The following is a 20,561-nucleotide window of genomic DNA, read 5'->3' on the forward strand; positions in this document are numbered from 1 at the left end:
TAGTTTGGCTATTGTTGATAATGCTGCTATAAATATTGTGGTGCATGTGTCCCTTTAAATTAGTATTTTTGTATTCTTTGCTGGTAAATACCAGCAGTGTTAGGAAGTTTTATTATTATTATTATTATTATTATTATTATTATTATTTTATATATGTATATTTTTTATTGGAGTTTGATTTGCCAACATATAATATAATACCCAGTGCTCATCCCATCAAGTGCCCTCCTCAGTGCCCATCACCCAGTCACCCAACCCCCGCCCACCCCCTTTCACTACCCCTTGTTCATTTTCCAGAGTTAGGAGTCTCTCATGTTTTGTTACTCTCTCCAATTTTTCCCACTCATTTTCTCTCCTTTCCTCTAAAATCTCTTTCATTATTTTTTAGCTAGGCAGTTTTAAAAGCATTGCTGGACCTGCTTTCCATTCGGCTTATTCTACTTTAGAATCCAGGAGTACTCTGATGTTTGGCCACCTTACTATCACAGGATTTAAAAGCAATGTATATTATAGTGGGTTCACCTACCTAAAATATTGTAGATGGCTACTTCCATGTGCAATGCTTACTCAGCACATTCTTTATGCTTACAATTCCACAGCCATCAAGATTTCCAATTTTTTCTTTTTTTTCCAATCTTTTCTGAATCCTTCATTTAATTTGTGTGATTACTGGTTGAAAATCCTCATTTCTCAGGCCATATTACACAGCCCCCTGAAGGTATCACTCATATCATTGTCTTTGAAGCACTGCTTACCTCTCTTATACAAGGCTATATTATTTAGTAGATAGGACAAAACTTTGAAGTTATATAAACCTATATAGACTTTTACAGGGTTGACAACTTCTCTCTGCTACTTAGCAGTCACGTGGCTTTGAGCAAGTCAATTGACTTCTGTGGCTGACCCTCAATTTCCAATCAGGGAAACTAAGATAACAATCTATTTCTCAAAGTTGTTTGAGGACTATTTATTTAGTATTATTTAGCATACTTCAAGTGCCAAATACTGTTTGTGGCATATAGCAGGCATTTAATACTTTATAATTATTGAGGAATGATGTCAGCATCGTGGCAGCATAAGACATCCCTCTTTCTTGTCCCCCTTTTTAACTACTAAATTCAGCATCTATTTATGAACAGAAATATCTCTGTGGGCATTATGGGATCCAGCACCATATACCAAGAAACCCCGCAGGAATTTGCCCACATGGGTATTGAGTAACAAGGAGAAAGACTTTAGTGCAGGCGGCAGAATCAGTAGGAACTTGCCAACCAGCCACAGCTCCTCTCAGTTGTGGTTGGGAAAATTCAGGAGAGTGATGACTTGGGCAGACACCCACAAAGAGAGGGCTTTGTGGAGGTCCAGCTTTTAAGAGGAGAGATTCCAGCCCTCCACAGGATCTAACAATGAGTTTGGAGGCATTGGAGAGGTAAGGGGAATCCTGACAGTGCTGCCCCACTCCTAAGGCAACAGTGTGCTGGGCTGCACCAGCTGGTGGCAATCTTTCCCTGGGATGGGGATGAGGGGGAGGGAGGGTTGTGATTTCCTAGCTACCCCAGCTATGTGGAATGCTGCTAGAGAAGCCAGTTTTTTTCCTGCAGCACCCAAAGTGTTGAGGTGGGACTTCTATGACTGGGGAAAAGGAGGAGATCAGGAATAGGCAGATAATATTAAAGAGCGTTAAACAAGTGTAGTCTCTGCTGACTGCCTTCAAGACTCAGTAGAGAAGCCTGTCCATGAATTGTTGGAGGAACCTCACTGGAAGAACCCCACACCTGGCCTAGGGGCAGTTCCAACACCCATAGTGCTAACCCCACACCCCTAACTCTGCTGCAAGCTTCTTGTGCATACTCCTGAATATAGTGGTGAGAGTAAACAGTGAGTGCCTTCAGAAAACACACTAGGGTCTGTGGGCGAGGGAGAAACCATAAATTTGAGCTTGTAGCTCCACCTTTTGGAAAACAAAAGAGAGGTTTTCAATAGCCAGCCTGGTGTGTTGTAAGAACCAGAGAAGAAACAGAAGGAGCCTCGATGTCCTTCGACAGATGAATGGATAAAGAAGATGTGGTCTATGTATACAGTGGAATATTACTCAGCCATTAGAAATGACGAATACCCACCATTTGCTTCGATGTGGATGGAACTGGAGGGTATTATGCTGGGTGAAGTCAGTCAATCAGAGAAGGATAATCATTATATGCTTTCATTCATATGGGGAAATATAACAAATAGTGAAAGGGATTATAGAGGAAAGGAGGGAAAATGAGTGGGAAATATCAGAGAGGGTGACAAAACATGAGAGACTCCTAACTCTGGGAAACAAAGTGTAGTGGAAGGGGAGGTGGGTGGGGGTGATGGGGTGACGGGCACTGAGGGGGGCATGCATTTGGTGGGATGAGCACTGGGTGTTGTTTTTTATTTTTTTTAAATTTATTTATTCATAGAGACACACACAGAGAAAGAGAGAGAGAGAGAGAGAGAGAAAGAGAGAGGCAGAGGCACAGGGAGAAGTGGGACTCGATCCAGGGTCTCCAGAATCACACCCTGGGCTGCAGGTGGTGCTAAACCGCTGCGCCACCAGGGCTGCCCAGCACTGGGTGTTATACTGTATGTTGGCAAATTGAACTTCAATTAAAAAAAAAAAAAAAAAAAAACTGCCAGAAGAGGGAGCAAGAAGCATGGAGCAGGTATATCCACATGATGCTGGAGAAAATCCCAGAAATAAGCAGGACCAATGAAAAATATCTCTCATCTGAAGATAATCTTCAAGATAAGTAAAGATTTGGGGAAGTGATTACTTGTCTTTTCTGCCATTATATGTTCCTTTGTTTAGTCTAGTTAAAATTTATGATGATTTAAGGGTTTTTATTTTTTATTTTTTTATTTTTATTTATTTTATTTTTTTTTGTTTTGTTTAATTTTTATTTACTTATGATAGAGAGAGAGAGAGGCAGAGACACAGGCAGAGGGAGAAGCAGGCTCCATGCACCGGGAGCCTGATGTGGGATTCGATCCCGGGTCTCCAGGACCGCGCCCTGGGCCAAAGGCAGGCGCCAAACCGCTGCGCCACCCAGGGATCCCGATTTAAGGGATTTTTACTTTTTTTTTCTGACTGTAAAATTTCTTGACTTTCCTTTGTTTCATTTCTTCACTTGCTTCTTAGATCTGTCAATTTCTAGTTGGCATCTAGGAATTCAGTTCTGCAGGTGGCTGTCACTGTTTTAACAGATTACTGATTTAGACACTAATGATCTGAGGTAATATCTTTTCCCATATGAATACACTTGCAAATTTTATTAGAGGAGCTCACTCTCCCTGAAGGCACAACAACATGCTTACCATCAGTCGGCAGTTGGTTCTGCAGGTCCTCAACTTCCTCACCCTCCAGCTCATAACCCAAGTTTTCCAGGATGCTATTTTAGAGGTGCGACACTTTCCACCTCAGGGAAGAAGAAATAAGGATAAAAAATAACTGTATCCAAGAAAAATACTGGCCATATTCACACACCAACTGAATGGAACAAAGCCAGAGCACAATAACTAAAAAACCCCACAAAACCTGTTTTCAGCTACATGTGGGACATGTTCAACACATTGCACAACAGAGGTTTATTGTGGAAGCCAGAAATAGAATATATTCTGCCAATCTCATCCTAGGGGTTCTTTATATAGTTTGCAGGAAAGATGTATTTAGAAGAAAATAATATATAAATTATATATAATTGTACTTACATATCAATTCCACATACTGTCTTTTTATATTATATTATACATATATGTGTAATATATATGGTCAACCTGATTATTTTGGACAATAACTAGAGCTCTGGATAGCAAATAAATTTTGAAACTTTTTCAGGGTCAGAGAACTATAAATTAATTGGATATAGTTGCATCTAAAGTAGATTTACAGGCTAAAGGGATAGTAAAATCAATAATCTAATTATTGTGTAATGGTAAGGTCTTTTAAAAATTAAGGTAAAGTCTGCAGATCTTAGTTTTACTTGCCATTTGTTAAGATTCTCACTTACCAGGAAAAGCTTTTATATAATCAAGCAATGTATTTTTCTTTACCATTCCATCAGCTGTGAAATAAGATACATTTAAGGTAAAAAAAAAAAAAAAAAAGGTTATATGGATAGTTAAAAAAAGGAGTAGGAAGGGCATAATTTCATAAATATATACTTTAAAAATATCTTAAGTTCTATGCCTACATTTCCCGGGCCCACATACCTCTTCATAAATAAGAAAAAAAATAAAATTCTTTTTTTTTTTTATTTTTTTTTATTTTTTATTTTATTTATTTATTTATTCATGATAGTCACAGAGAGAGAGAGAGGCAGAGACACAGGCAGAGGGAGAAGCAGGCTCCATGCACCGGGAGCCCGATGTGGGATTCGATCCCGGGTCTCCAGGATCGCGCCCTGGGCCAAAGGCAGGCGCCAAACCGCTGCGCCACCCAGGGATCCCAAAAAAAATAAAATTCTTAATGTGAACCATCTGTCCATTCTACACTGAAACAAATATACCTTTTTCCTCAAACTGATTTCTCCTTTTCCTTCCTCTACAACCTACTAATTTAGCCTTCTTTTTATCTTTGCCCTGATTAAGCTTCATTACCCTCAGTAATGATACTCTCTTTTTTTTTTAAAAGATGTATTTATTTATTCACAAGAGACACACAGAGAGAGGCAGAGATATAGGCAGAGGGAGAAGCAGGCTCCCCAAGGGGAGCCCATGCGGGACTCAATCCCAGGACCTCGGGATCATGCCCTGAGCCAAAGGCAGAGGCTCAACCACTGGGCCACCCAGGCGTCCCTATACTCTTTTTAAAAAGACTTTATTTTTAAGAAATCTCTACACACAATGTGGGGCTTTAACTTAAAACCATGAAATCAAGTGTCACATGCTCTACTGACTGAGCCAGCCAGGCACCCCAGAGTAATGATACTCCTGATGGCAGGGCCCAGGTATGAAGATATTATACCCTCTAATATATACCTAAAATGTCAAAGTCATAATTTCTTTACAACTAAAGTTGATCTTTTTGCCTTTTAGATTTTTATAAGAAACCATTCTTTATATGCTTTCACACTGAAGTTTACACTAGCACAGAGATACTCCATACATACACAGTATGTAAACTACCTACTAGTCATTGGCAACATTTTCAACAACCTCCAGAGCTCTCTATCTGTGAGTTCTATCCCCATGTTTCCCAGCGCTTTGTGTATGTCCTTGGCTTCAACTTTTCCTCCTTTAAAAGAAAGGAATGGTAACAGATGAGAATTGCCTTCTGAATCCAAATGATGAAGTGTCTAAGCTTGCACAGGGTTATCTACAATTATCAGAAGTTATTGTGAGAGTTCTAAATAAAATACTTATTTCTAATGCTCTTAATAACCTCAGAGGAGTTAACCCAAATTGTAGTAAAGGAATATATAGGAGGCAAAGTGATCTAAGTTATGTATAGGCAGCTACCTAATCTAAATTTTATTATCATCACTAAAATCTGTTACTCTTCACTTTGCCTGACTTGTGAGATAGATGATCTTCACTGCCCACATTATTTGTATCCCTGCCAAAATTTCACCTTAAAATTTACTGGGTGATAGTAGATGTTAGTTAAATAAGTGAATGAACAGGTTGCCCATTGGAGTGAATCACAACATGAAAAATGAAGTTTCATAGGAAATATCAGAAAGGGAGACAGAACATGAAGACTCCTAACTCTGGGAAATGAACTAGGGGTGGTGGAAGGGGAGGAGGGCGGGGTGTGGGGGTAACTGGGCGGGCACTGAGGGGGGCACTTGACGGAATGAGCACTGGGTGTTATTCTGTATGTTGGCAAATTGAACACAAATAAATAAATTTATTATTAAAAAAATGAAGTTTCAGAGAATATAGAACTTGTTATTGAGAGTGCCACATTTTTGCCAAAACATAAATAATCCAAAGTAATTTTCATGTCATTAGAATCAAACTTTAATTGTTAAAAAAGTAGAAGTTAAAGGTCAATAACAGAATAAGAAAACACAACCTTAAATATGTATGTAAATGCGAAGTGTTTACATTTTAGTTCTACTTCTTTTCACAAAACAATTTGCTCACCTGTGAATTTTTCTCTTTTTTTTTAAATTTCTTTCTTTTAGCAGTTTATGCAGATCAACCATCCCAGAAGCTAAAAAATAAGCCACAATTCAGACAGACACAATTGTGTACTGACTGAGAAATATTGTTAAGTAGAGCAAAAGAATTAATTTTTTTATGATTTGTTGTTGAATACACACATGCAGATAAGCATGAAAGGGAAAACTATCCTCTAAAAACATTAACTTTAGTTTCATTATTTATTCTCTACTTTCTTTTAATATCCCAACTCTACACACTATGTAACATCTCCCTCCTCAGGCTTGTTCTCTTCACTTTATACCACCTACTATACCAGATCCCTGGAAAAAGAGCAAGAAGTTGGAATTTTAAGTCTAGCTATTTCCCAATTTAACACTCTCCAGTCAGACACTGCCAAGTTAGCTTAGTTTATTACATTTTTTCTAGTAGATCTGTTCATTGCATGCTCAAAGATTGCGAGTGCCTTTAAATGAAAAGAATGTATTTATTCCTTATCCCACCTAGACATTCTAGTCCAATAAGTAGCATAATGTTTTGCACATGGTAATATTAAACATTTTAAACAGTGAAATGGAACATGTCAGAATGACAGAATTAGCTTTTATATCGGTATATTTTTCCAGGATTGCAGATGCAGTGTATTTTAGGGCAACCCCTCCAACTTAGAAATTATGCATATTATAGAATTTCTTACGAAAAATATGCTATTTATTACTGTGGAATTCCATTCATCTTTTTTTAAGGTCAAATTTATTTATTTGTTTGTATATTTTTTATTGGATTTTGATTTGTCAACATATAGTATAACACCCAGTGCTCATCCCGTCAAGTGCCCCCCCCTCAGTGCCCGTGACCCAGTCACCCCAACCCCCTGCCCACCTCCCCTTCCACTACCCCTTGTTCATTTCGCAGTTAGGAGTCTCTCATGTTCTGTCACCCTCTCTGATATTTCCCACTCATTTTCTCTCCTTTTCCCTGTAATCCCTTTCACTATTTTTTATATTCCCCGAATGTATGAAATCATGTTTGTCCTTCTCTGATTGACTTACTTCACTCAGCATAATACCCTTCAGTGCCATTCTTCTTTTGAAGTAGTTTCCAGTATACCTTCTCCATATATTTAAATAAATATATATATTTAAGAGAGAGAGACAGAGAGAGAGACAGCGAGCGGAGGGAGAGTGAGAAGCAGACTCCCTGCAGAACAGGGACCCTGAGATCATCTGAGCCAAAGACAAATGCTTAACTGACTGGGCCACCCAGGCACCTCCTCTCCATACATTTATTTAGCAGATTTGCACCTTGAGGGCTCTTGCTATATGTATAGCACGTTGTCATTTTACATAAAATATCCAGTTAACTATCAGTGAATACCTACTAATTACAATAACTGGAAAGTCCTTGTTGAAAGCCTTGAATAGTGTGGCTAAACACATTATGTAATTAATTTCATTTCTTGTTCATTCAACAAATATTTATATAGTATCAAATATCTGCATACCTGTGCTAGGCACTGGGATACAATAGTGAGCAACACAGAAATGGCTCCTGTCCTTAGAGAGCCTTCATTTATTACTTATTTCACTGAGTTTAAGTAAGAAGAAAACTTTGAAATTTCTTTCAGCTTCTCTATCAGGACGGACCTTCAGAAATCTCTTTCAGTTTTTTATTCTAAGATAGCAGGAAAGTTTGTGCTGATTTCCTAGGAACAACAACAAAGGTATACTAGCTAATCATGTATATGATGGGAATCACTGAGGGAAGCAGAGTACTGTTTATTTGATCTGCGTGTATAAATACTTATTTTTGCTTCATGTGTAACATAATATACTCTAGCCTGAGGACCAAATGCAATAGCTTCTCACCTCTCAATTTATATGTATATAAATATATATATACACATAAATAAAATGTATAAAATATTTTGTATATGTTTATATAAAGCATAAACATATATATTATATATATGTTTAATTGAAGCTCGATTTGCCAACTATAGTAGAATACCCAATGCTTATCCCATCAAATGCCCTCCTCAGTGCCCGGCACCCAGTCACCCCATCCCCCTGCCTGCCTCCCCTTCCATTACCCCTTGTTTGTTTCCCAGAGTTAGGAGTCTCTCATGTTTTGTCACTCTAATTTTTCCCACTCATTTTCCCTCCTTTCCCCTATAATTCCTTTCACTATTTCTTATATTGCCCATATGAGTGAAACTGTATAATGATTGTCCTTCTCCAATTGATTTACTTCACTCAGCATAATATCCTCCAGTTCCAACCATGTCGAAGCAAATGGTGGGTATTCGTCCTTTCTAAAGGCTGAGTATATATAGACCACATCTTCTTTCTTCTTTATCTATTCATCTGTTGAAGGACGTTGTAGCTCCTTCCACAGTTTGGCTATTGTGGACATTGCTGCTATAAACAATGGGGTGCAGGTGTCCCGGCGTTTCACTGCATCTGTATTTTTGGGGCAAATCCCCAGTAGTGCAATTGCTGGGTTGTAGGGTAGCTCTGTTTTTAACTCTTTGAGGAACCTCCACGCAGTTCCCCAGAGTGGCTGTACCAGTTCACATTCCCACCAACAGTGCGAGAGGGCTCCCCTTTCTCCACATCCTCTCCAAAATTTGATGTTTCCTGTCTTGTTAATTTTCACCATTCTCATGGGTGTGAAGTGGTATCTCATTGTGGTTTTGATTTGTATTTCCCTGATGGCAAGTGACACACAGCATTTTCCCAACCTGTAGGCTGTCTTTTAGTTTCGTTGACAGTTTCTTTTGCTGTGCAGAAGCTTTTTATCTTGATGAAGTCCCAATAGTTCATTTTTGCTTTTGTTTCCTTTGCCTTCATAGATGTATCTTACAAGAAGTTGCTATAGCCAAGTTCAAAAAGGGTATTGCCTGTGTTCTCCTCTAGGATTTTGATGGATTCTTGTCTCACATTTAGATCTTTCATCCATTCTGAGTTTATCTTTGTGTATGGTGAAAGAGAGTGGTCTAGTTTCATTCTTCTGCATGTGGATGTCCAATTTTTCCCAGCACCATTTATTGAAGAGACTGTCCTTTTTCCAGTGCATGGTCTTTTCTGCTTTGTCGAATATTAGCTTTTTTTTCATACATTTTCAGTTTAATGGGAGGTTTTTGATTAAGTGTTCTCAGGATTATGAATTTAAAAAAATTAAGTTATTGCTGTGAAATTTTAAAATATATATATATATTTTATTGGTGTTCAATTTACCAACATACAGAATAACGCCCAGTGCCCGTCACCCAATCACTCCCACCCCCCGCCCTCCTCCCCTTCTACCACCCCTAGTTCGTTTCCCAGAGTTAGCAGTCTTTACGTTCTGTCTCCCTTTCTGATATTTCCCACACATTTCTTCTCCCTTCCCTTATATTCCCTTTCACTATTATTTATATTCCCCAAATGAATGAGAACATATAATGTTTGTCCTTCTCCGATTGACTTACTTCACTCAGCATAATACACTCCAGTTCCATCCACGTTGAAGCAAATGGTGGGTATTTGTCATTTCTAATGGCTGAGTAATATTCCATTGTATACATAAACCACATCTTCTTTATCCACTCATCTTTCGATGGACACCGAGGCTCCTTCCACAGTTTGGCTATTGTGGACATTGCTGCTATAAACATCGCGGTGCAGGTGTCCCGGCGTTTCACTGCATCTGTATCTTTGGGGTAAATCCCCAACAGTGCAATTGCTGGGTCATAGGGCAGGTCTATTTTTAACTCTTTGAGGAACCTCCACACAGTTTTCCAGAGTGGCTGCACCGCTTCACATTCCCACCAACAGTATAAGAGGGTTCCCTTTTCTCCACATCCTCTCCAACATTTGTTGTTTCCTGCCTTGTTAATTTGCCCCATTCTCACTGGTGTGAGGTGGTATCTCATTGTGGTTTTGATTTGTATTTCCCTGATAGCAAGTTATGCAGAGCATTTTCTCATATGCATGTTGGCTATGTCTATGTCTTCCTCTGTGGGATTTCTGTTCATGTCTTTTGCTCATTTCATGATTGGATTGTTTGTTTCTTTGGTGTTGAGTTTAAGAAGTTCTTCATAGATCTTGGAAACTAGCCCTTTATCTGATATGTCATTTGCAAATATCTTCTCCCATTCTGTAGGTTGTCTTTTAGTTTTGTTGACTGTATCCTTTGCTGTGCAAAAGCTTCTTATCTTGATGAAGTCCCAATAGTTCATTTTTGCTTTTGTTTCTTTTGCCTTCGTGGAAGTATCTTGCAAGAAGTTACTGTGGCCGAGTTCAAAAGGGTGTTGCCTGTGTTCTTCTCTAGGATTTTGATGGAATCTTGTCTCACATTTAGATCTTTCATCCATTTTGAGTTTATCTTTGGGTATGGTGAAAGAGAGTGGTCTAGTTTCATTCTTCTGCATGTGGATGTCCAATTTACCCAGCACCATTTATTGAAGAGACTGTCTTTCTTCCAATGGATAGTCTTTCCTCCTTTATCGAATATTAGTTGACCATAAAGTTCAGGGTCCACTTCTGGGTTCTCTATTCTGTTCCATTGATCTATGTGTCTGTTTTTGTGCCAGTACCACACTGTCTTGATGACCACAGCTTTGTAGTACAACCTGAAATCTGGCATTGTGATGCCCCCAGCTTTGGTTTTCTTTTTTAAAATTCCCCTGGCTATTCGGGGTCTTTTCTGATACCACACAAATCTTAAGATAATTTGTTCTAACTCTCTGAAGAAAGTCCATGGTATTTTGATAGTGATTGCATTAAACGTGTATATTGCCCTGGGTAACATTGACATTTTCACAATATTAATTCTGCCAATCCATGAGCATGGAATATTTTTCCATCTCTTTGTGTCTTCCTCAATTTCTTTCAGAAGTGTTCTATAGTTTTGAGGGTATAGATCCTTTACCTCTTTGGTTAGGTTTATTCCTAGGTATCTTACGCTTTGGGGTGCAATTGTAAATGGGATTGACTCCTTAATTTCTCTTTCTTCAGTCTCATTGTTAGTGTATAGAAATGCCACTGATTTCTGGGCATTGATTTTGTATCCTGCCATGCTACCGAATTGCTGTATGAGTTCTAGCAATCTTGGGGTGGAGACTTTTGGGTTTTCTATGTAGAGTATCATGTCATCGGCGAAGAGGGAGAGTTTGACTTCTTTGCCAATTTGAATGCCTTTAATGTCTTTTTGTTGTCTGATAGCTGAGGCTAGGACTTCCAGTACTATGTTGAATAGCAGTGGTGAGAGTGGACATCCCTGTCTTGTTCCTGATCTTAGGGGAAAGGCTCCCAGTGCTTCCCCATTGAGAATGATATTTGCTGTGGGCTTTTCATAGATGGCTTTTAAGATATTGAGGAATGTTCCCTCTATCCCTACACTCTGAAGAGTTTTGATCAGAAATGGATGCTGTATTTTGTCAAATGCTTTCTCTGCATCTAATGAGAGGATCCTATGGTTCTTGGTTTTTCTCTTGCTGATATGATGAATCACATTGATTGTTTTACGGGTGTTGAACCAGCCTTGTGTCCCAGGGATAAATCCTACTTGGTCATGGTGAATAATTTTCTTAATGTACTGTTGGATCCTATTGGCCAGTATCTTGTTGAGAATTTTTGTGTCCATGTTCATCAGGGATATTGGTCTATAATTCTCCTTTTTGGTGGGGTCTTTGTCTGTTTTTGGAATTAAGGTGATGCTGGCCTCATAGAACGAATTTGGAAGTACTCCATCTCTTTCTATCTTTCCAAACAGCTTTAGGAGAATAGGTATGGTTTCTTCTTTAAACGTTTGATAGAATTCCCCAGGGAAGCCATCTGGCCCTGGACTCTTGCGTCTTGGGAGGTTTTTGATTTCTGCTTCAATTTCCTCCCTGGTTATTGGCCTGTTCAGGTTTTCTATTTCTTCCTGTTCCAGTTTTGGTAGTTTGTGGCTTTCCAGGAATGGGTCCATTTCTTCTAGATTGCATAATTTATTGGCATATAGCTGTTCATAATATGTTTTTAAAATCGTTTGTATTTCCTTGGTGTTGGTAGTGATCTCTCCTTTCTCATTCATGATTTTATTGAGTCTTCTGTCTCTTCTTTTTAATAAGGCTGGCTAATGGTTTATCTATCTTATTAATTCTTTCAAAGAACCAACTCCTGGTTCTGTTGATCTGTTCCACAGTTCTTCTGGTCTTGATTTCATTGAGTTCTGCTCGAATCTTTATTAACTCTCTTCTTCTCCTGGGTGTAGGATCTATTTGCTGTTTTTTCTCTAGCTCCTTTAGGTGTAAGGTTAGCTTTTGTATTTGAGTTCTTTCCAGTTTTTGAATGGATGCTTGTATTGCGATGTATTTCCCCCTTAGGACTGCTTTTGCTGCATCCCAAAGATTTTGAACGGTTGTATCTTCATTCTCATTACTTTCCATGAATCTTTTTAATTCTTCCTTAATTTCCTGGTTGACCCTTTCATCTTTTAGCAGGATGGTCCTTAACCTCCACGTGTTTGAGGTCCTTCCAAACTTCTTGTTGTGATTTAGTTCTAATTTCAAGGCATTATGGTCTGAGAATATGCAGGGGACGATCCCAATCTTTTGGTATCGGTTCAGACCCGATTTGTCACCCAGTATGTGGTCTATTCTGGAGAAAGTTCCATGTGCACTTGAGAGGAATGTGTATTCAGTTGAGTTTGGATGTAAAGTTCTGCAGATATCTGTGAAATCCATCTGGTCCAGTGTATCATTTAAAGCTCTCGTTTCTTTGGAGATGTTGTGCTTAGAAGACTATCGAGTATAGAAAGAGCTAGATTGAAGTCACCAAGTATAAGTGTATTATTATCTAAGTATTTCTTCACTTTGGTTAATAATTGATTTATATATTTGGCAGCTCCCACATTCGGGGCATATATATTGAGGATTGTTAAGTCCTCTTGTTGGATAGATCCTTTAAGTATGAGATAGTGTCCCTTTTCAGCTCTCATTACAGTCTTCGGGGTAAATTTTAGTTTATCTGATATAAGGATGGCTACCCCTGCTTTCTTTTGAGGACCATTCGAATGGAAAGTGGTTCTCCAACATTTTATTTTCAGATTGTATGTGTCCTTCTGTCTAAAATGAGTCTCTTGTAGACAGCAAATATGGGTCCTGCTTTTTTATCCAGTCTGACACCCTGCGTCACCCCAATTAAACGTAGGTTTTTCTTCCTCAGGCCGTGGTTTATTTCCCTTAATCTGTCTTCACGGTCTTTTAATTGTCTGTCTCTTTTTTCCTCAGTTTCCCTCTTTGCCATCAACTTGTCTTCTATGTCACTCACTCGTTCTTCCACCTCGTTAACCCTCGTTGTTAGGACTTCTAGTTTGGATTGCATCTCATTCAATTGATTTTTAATTTCTGCCTGATTAGCTCTAAATTCTGCAGTCATGAAGTCTCTTGAGTCCTTTATGCTTTTTTCCAGAGCCACCAGTAGCTGTATAATAGCGCTTCTGAATTGGCTTTCTGACATTGAATTGTAATTAGATTTTGTAACTCTGTGGGAAAGAGGACTGTTTCTGATTCTTTCTTTTGAGGTGAGGTTTTCCTTCTAGTCATTTTGCTCAGTGCAGAGTGGCCAAAAGCAAGTTGTATTGGGAAAAGGAGAAAAAGAGAGGAGAGAAAGAAGGAAAGAAAAGAGAAAGAGGAAAAAAAAAGGAAGAAAAAAACAAAAAAAAAAAAAAAGAAGAAAAAGAGAAAGAAAAAGAAAGAAAGGAGAAAAAGGGGGTGGGGGAAGGAAACAGATCAAAAAGCAAAACAAAACAAAACTACAACAACAACAAAAAAAAAAAAAAAAAAAAAAGAAGAAGAAGAAGAAGAAAAAGAAAAAAAGAACCACCGGGGAGTATCTTCTGATTCTGTGTACTTTAAGTCCCTTGGCTTCCCCTGGAAATTGTCCGTCTAGCTGGTCTTCTGGGGGAGGGGCCTGTTGTGCTGATTTTCAGGTGTTAGCAGCGGGGGAGCTGCTCTGCCTCCTGCCTGGTGCAGGGCTCAGTGGGGGGTTGTTTACCCCGTGAGGCCCCAGGAGCAACAGCCCCAGTGGCGGGGCCAGCTCTGGAAACCTGGATTCAGCTCCGGCAGGAACCACGGAGCTCTCCGTCTGCAGGGCCTGGAGGCTCCGGGGCAGGAGGGTCCTTGCTGTCCTGGGCCCTCCTGGCCTCTGCCTGTCCCGTGGGGAGGCCGGATCCTGGGTGTGTCCCGGCGCCCTGTGCTCAGGAGCCTGCGCTGTTGGATTCGCGCTCCCGGCCCGCAGCCCCCTCCGCGGAGCCCCTCCGAGCTGCTCCGGGTCCCGCCGCGCACTCTCCTGCCCGCCGCAGGTGTCTGTTAGTGTCCCAGGGAGCCGAGGGCATCCCCGCCCTCCTGGGTCCTGCTACAACTCCCCACGAGCCCCTTTCCCCCGGGAAGGTCGGTGCAGCTCCTGCTCCTCCGGGACGGGGCTCTCCTGTCCTGGGGACACTCGCCCCGGCCGCAGCCCGGCTCCTCGCGGGGCCCCTCCCCCTTGGAGGCCTTTGTTTCTTTATTTCTTTTTTTCCGTCTTCCTACCTTGATAGAAGCGCGAACTCTTCTCACTGTAGCATTCCAGGTGTTCTCTCTTTAATTCTCAGGCCGAATTCATAGATTTTCAGGATAATTTGAAGGTTTTCTAGGTAATTTGGTGGAGACAGGTGATTTGGAGACTCTACTCTTCTGCCATCTTGCCTGCTTCCCTGTCGAATATTAGTTGACCGTAGAGTTTAGGGCCCATTTCTGGGTTCTCTATTCTGTTCCATTGAACTATATGTCTGTTTTTATTATTTTTTTTGCCAGTACCACATTGCCTTGATAATCACAGCTTTGTAATACAGCTTGAAATCCAGCATTGTGATGCCCCTGGCTTTGGTTTTCTTTTTCAACATTCCCCTGGCTATTCAAGGTCTTTTCTGATTTCACACAAATATTAAGATGATTTGTTCCAACTCTCTGAAGAAAGTCCATGGTATTTTGATAGGGATTGCATTGAACATGTAAATTGCCCTGGGTAGCATTGACATTTTCACAGTATTTATTCTTCTAATCCATGCTCATGGATTATTTATTTTTATTTATTATTATTTTTCCATCTCTTTGTGTCTTCCTCAATTTCTTTCAGAAATGTTCTGTAGTTTTGAGGGTATAGATCCTTCACCTCTTTGGTTAGGTTTATTCCTAGGTATCTTATGCTTTTGGGTGCAATTGTAAATGGGATTGACTCCTTAATTTCTCTTCTTCAGTCTCATTATATTAGTGTATATCATATCTCAATTTTTAGCTGGAGATCTGAGTCTGGATATTTATTTATTTATTAATGAATTATTTATTTAGATTATTTTGTTTATTCATGAGAGACACACAGAGAGAGAGGTAAAGACATAGGCAGAGGGAGAAGTAGGCTCCCTTCAGGGAGGCTGATGTGGGACTCAAACTCAGGACTACTGGGATCATGACCTGAGCCAAAGGGAGATGCTCAACAACTGAACCGCCCAGGTGCCCCATGGATTTTAGTTATTTAATTGTTTTTCAGAAAAAATAGTTTGATCAATTTGTTGACTAGGGTAATGTCTCAAAACCTTTTTTTTTTTTTTTTTTTTTTTTACTATTCTCAAGTATTTATTTTCTCTTCTTCTTGCAAACTTCAATAAAATGATAATAGGTAAGGAATAAAAACTATGATCACTCACAAAAGATAGCAACAATATAGGAGAGGAGATACCAGTGAACAACAAACTTCAGTAATATTTAGAAATTAGAAAGCAAGTAAAGTAGTGATAACTAAATTAGTACAGCTGAAGAAAGGAAATTATAACCTGAAAAGCTTATGAAGGGATAGAAATGAAAAGTCATAGTTGAAAAGCAAATCCATTCTGGAGGAATGCATTTCATTTTAGGTCTCAAAGAATTCTTACAGTAATTTTTCAGTGACATTGAATAGCATACAGGAAATAACCAAACACATAGGGAAACAAGGACACTGTAAGTGAGAATCAGAAGAGACAACAGAGAGTAAAGAAAACCCCCCAAACAATTCATTAACTGGAATTATGAGACCAATATTATAAGATAACTATGTAAATTTGAAAATATCTGCAAGAAATAAAAACATAGCTATTAGATTTGAAAGAGAACTAAGTCGAGTTTCTAGAAATTGAGAATAAAAAACAAAGGAATGCAAGGCAAAATGCAAAAAAGGAATACAAACAATAGGAATACAAGAAATAAAATAAAGAGGTAAATAGCTAGATGCAATAGCAAATTAGACTAACTAGAGTTAGTGTACTAGAAGTCAAGTCAGGCAAAACCCTCCAGAATGATGCACAGGAAAAAAATATAGAAAATACTGAAGAGGGGTTAAGTGTCATGGAAGATGGAGGAAAAAGGTTTAATATACATTTAGCTGGAGTTCCAGGGGGAAAAAAGACTATGGGACAGAGACGATACTGGAAGAGACAGTGGCTGAGAATTTTCCAGATCTTATGAGTGATCCCAATTCTCAGACTCAGAAGTTCCAAAGAATCCCAAGGAGAATAAATGGAAAGAAATCCATTCCTATCTTCCACATTGTAGTGAAACTTTTAAACTAAAGAGAATTTTTTTTAAAAGAAAAAGATTATTTTCCAAAGATCAGTAGATTCACAGCTGACTTCTCATCAGCAATGTTATAAAGCAGAATATAGTGGAATGATATCTTCAATGAGCTAAAAGAGCATAACTGTCCACCTAGAATTCTAAACCCAGAGAAAATATATTTCAAAAGTAAGGGTAAAATAAAGATGTTTTTATGCCAAAATGCCTTCCATATCATTATTTGTTACTAGCAGATCCTAAATAAGGAAGTTACATCAAGCAGAGAAAAGTTATCTCAAATGAAAGGTCTGAAGTAAAAAAAAAAAAAAAGATTAATAGCAAAGAAAAGGCAAAAGTGGATAAATCTGAATGAATACTGGCCTCATAAAACATTGTTACTAATAATATTTTGCTGAATTAAAAGAATATAAGTTAGTATTAAAAGATATGAAACAATATTAATGTAGGGAAGGGGAAATGGAGTTAAAATGTTCTTTCTTTTAAGGATTTATTTATTTGAGAGAGAGAGAGCATGTGCGTGAGTGGAGGGAGTGGCAGAGAGAAAGGGAGAAGCAGACTCCCCAATAAGCAGGTAGCCTGGTAAGGGGCTGATCCTAGGACAAGAGATCATGACCTGAGCCAAAGGCAAATGCTTAACTGAACTGAGCCACCCAGGCGCCCCCGGAGTTAAAATGTTCTTAGGTCCTGTACTATTTAGGAGGAAATGAATTTGGAGGGGCTCTAATATGCAAGTTTATATGATTTTCCTTAGCAAGGCTCAGCAATAGAAGTGAAGATTTGAATGACTGAGGTGATCAAATGTTGCAAATTTTTATAGAGCAGGTGAGAACAGAGAGTAGTTGGACAGTAAAAGAAGTTAAAAGATAGTTATGTATTGAAAGAAAATGTAGAAATGCAGGGATTAGTATTTTTGATGAATATGAAGAGTATATTTCTTGGTAATTAGAGTAAGAAAATTGTAAGTCTATTTTTAAAAAAAGATTTTTATTTATTTGAGAGAGAGAGAAAGTGAGCGAAAAAGAGTAAGCAAGCATGGGGAGGGACAAGCAGACTCTGCATCCAGTGCAGAGCCCAAAATTGGCTCTATCTCAGGACCCCGATATCATGATCTGAGCCAAAACCAGAAGTTGGATGCTCAACAGACTCAGCCCCCCAGGTGCCCCTAGAAGGCTCTTTTTTAATGTATATATAATATATGTATGTAATCTTTGCACCCAATGTGGGGCTCAAACTAACAACCCTGAGATCAAGCAGTTGCCTGTCCTTTTGACTGAGCCAGCCAGGTACTCCTAGAAAGCTATTTTAAAGAGAAGGTAAAACTTGTGGCTTAAAGTTCCTAAGGTAGACCAGGAAGGAATAATGTAAGCCAGTGCCAAAACATGGGGAGAAGGGATCAGAAGTTGGTTATCACAAAAGTATAGAGGAACTGTTGGTTCACAACCTTGAAAGCTATCTGGATGAAATCTAAAACTGGCCCCCATAAACAGTGATCAAGAAAGACCAAAGGAACAGGCAGACCAATCCAGATTGGTAGACGGCAGATTTATTAAGCAAAGGAGCTTACATACAAAGCTTTTCCTGGGTGGCCACAAGATGAGTAGATCTTTGCATCTACCCTCTGGTATCTTAAAAGTTCATATAGAGGTCTTAACCGGGTTCAGTCATGTATACTGTTCCAGATGGCTTCAAAACACATTGCTCCCTCAACATTACATACTTGAACATGGCTCCCACTGTAAGAATGGTGGGCAGAGGATACATTCCAGAGACAGAGGAGGGAGTGAGGAGCCTCTGGTTGCCTGGGTCTGGCTAAAGGGTCAACCAGTAGTTACAACCTTTTGATTACCTCCTCCAATAGGAATGTATAATTGGGTGACAAGACTTTTTTTTCTTTTTCAAGTTTTTATTTAAATTCCAGTTAGTTAACTTACAGTGTAATATTAGCTTCAGGTATAGAATTTAGTGATTCATCACTTTCATACAACACCCAGTGCTCATCACAACACATGTTTTCCTTAATACCCATCACCTATTTAACCCACCCCCGTTTACCTCTCCTCCAGCAACTCTCAGTTTGTTCTCTATAGTTAAGAGTCTGTTTTACGGTTTGCCTCTCTCTCTTTTTTCCCCTTCTATGTTCATCTGTTTTGTTTCTTAAATTCCATATATGGAAAAAATCATATGGTATTTGGGTGACAAGACTTTTAAAAGATATTTAAATCATATACTTAATCTGAAATTAGCAACCTCTTCTCTGAGGGAATAAGTCCTCTTTCAGCTTCTTTCAAGTAAATACTTATCACCTATAACTCACTCTAACACCTGTACCATGCACCATGAGATTAATGAAAATACCCTGAATCAAAATATTCTTTTATGTCCAAAGAGTATAAAGAGTTAAAAAGTCATATTAACACCCAAGTAGATTTAGTTCCAGGAATTCTCAGACATAAGCTTATAAATATAAATTTCCCTTAAAAGATCTCTAATATCGGGATCCCTGGGTGGCGCAGCGGTTTGGCGCCTGCCTTTGGCCCAGGGCACGATCCTGGAGACCCGGGATCGAATCCCACGTCGGGCTCCCGGTGCATGGAGCCTGCTTCTCCCTCTGCCTGTGTCTCTGCCTCTCTCTCTCATTGTGTGCCTATCATAAGTAAATAAAAATAAAAAAAAAAGATCTCTAATATCTATGATGCTCACCATCAGTTGGTAGTTTTTGTGACAAATCTTTAAGTTTCTTATCTGGGAACTTGATTTTCATGTTTTCTAAAGCATCTTCCAGGTTACTGACATCAACCTTCTGACCTAAAGAAAGAATCAGGAACACAAGAGAAATTTAATGACTTCCCTGAAGGAGAAAATTTCAATAAATCCCTGTGCACCGTGGCTAGCAGAATAAATATCAATGACAACACATTCAAGTGCACAAAGGTAGACAAAATGAAATTAGAATTGTAACCTCTTCCTTAGGCTTGAGGGCAATCTTGCAAAGTACAAATTCATTCTCCAATGAATTATAATGGTAGAACAACAAATTGAAAACTTCTTTCTGGTTAGGTAGGGCATAAATGCTAAGTTTAGTTCTTCTAGTCAACTGAAATGCCTTGAATAACTGCCAATTCTTCACTTCACATTTTCTATGTAGACCCAGATTTAAATCTGCTCTTAAACTAAATTTGACAAAAACCATACTTACTAAGCAGCAAAATGAAAGATTTTGAGCAAGGCTATATTCAAAATAGCAAAATTAGTTCAGATGAGAGGTAATAAGATCCACAAAAGAAAAGCTAAATGATAATACAAATATGAGGCAGGGGAATCTTATTTATCTTTCTTTTTATCGTGTTACTTACCTTTGAAAGATTTCACATCATCTAGCAATCTATTTTTATATACATTTCCATAATCTGTAAGAAAAGGCACAATTGACATCACAGATAAAGTAATATAGAGATTTAAAGAGACAGAACAAATGTATCATTTCACAAAGATACTTTTAAATGATTTGCCTTAGAGATAACTTTGATTTTACCCTTCAGTGTATCTGAAACCACAGAATGGGGAAAATTCTCTGAGTGCTGTGTGTGATGGAGGGCAAAGCCAATAATTGATGGCAAATAGCATAATGGAATATGAACCCATATTTCTTTTACTTTCTTTGACTTTTCCTTCTTTCTCTTACTCCTTTTTCTACTTCCTCTACTTTTAGTTTTGAAGGTGAAAACAATATAGTTGAAAATTTTACATCCAAAGGCAGGATTCAAGAAAATAGAATTGCTGATTCCCAAAGAAAGAACTAAATTACACTTTCCAAAGG

The 20,561-nt window shown here is 38.7% G+C and overlaps 1 protein-coding gene across 2 annotated transcripts in view; it reads right to left on the minus strand.

Moving 5' to 3' along the window:
- Positions 1-20,561, minus strand: part of LOC106559243 — a 52,792-nt gene that overhangs the window by 26,387 nt on the left and 5,844 nt on the right. For both annotated transcript variants that reach the window (XR_005364320.1, XM_038546985.1), the window contains exons 4-7: positions 20,098-20,151; positions 19,445-19,549; positions 4,032-4,085; positions 3,340-3,440 (exon numbers count right to left, since the gene is read on the minus strand). The gene's annotated coding sequence lies outside the window, so the exon portion shown is untranslated. The remainder of the gene's footprint in view (positions 1-3,339; positions 3,441-4,031; positions 4,086-19,444; positions 19,550-20,097; positions 20,152-20,561) is intronic.

The sequence above is a fragment of the Canis lupus genome, chromosome 9 (genome assembly GCF_011100685.1).
Source record: "Canis lupus familiaris isolate Mischka breed German Shepherd chromosome 9, alternate assembly UU_Cfam_GSD_1.0, whole genome shotgun sequence".
Lineage (NCBI taxonomy): Eukaryota > Metazoa > Chordata > Mammalia > Carnivora > Canidae > Canis > Canis lupus.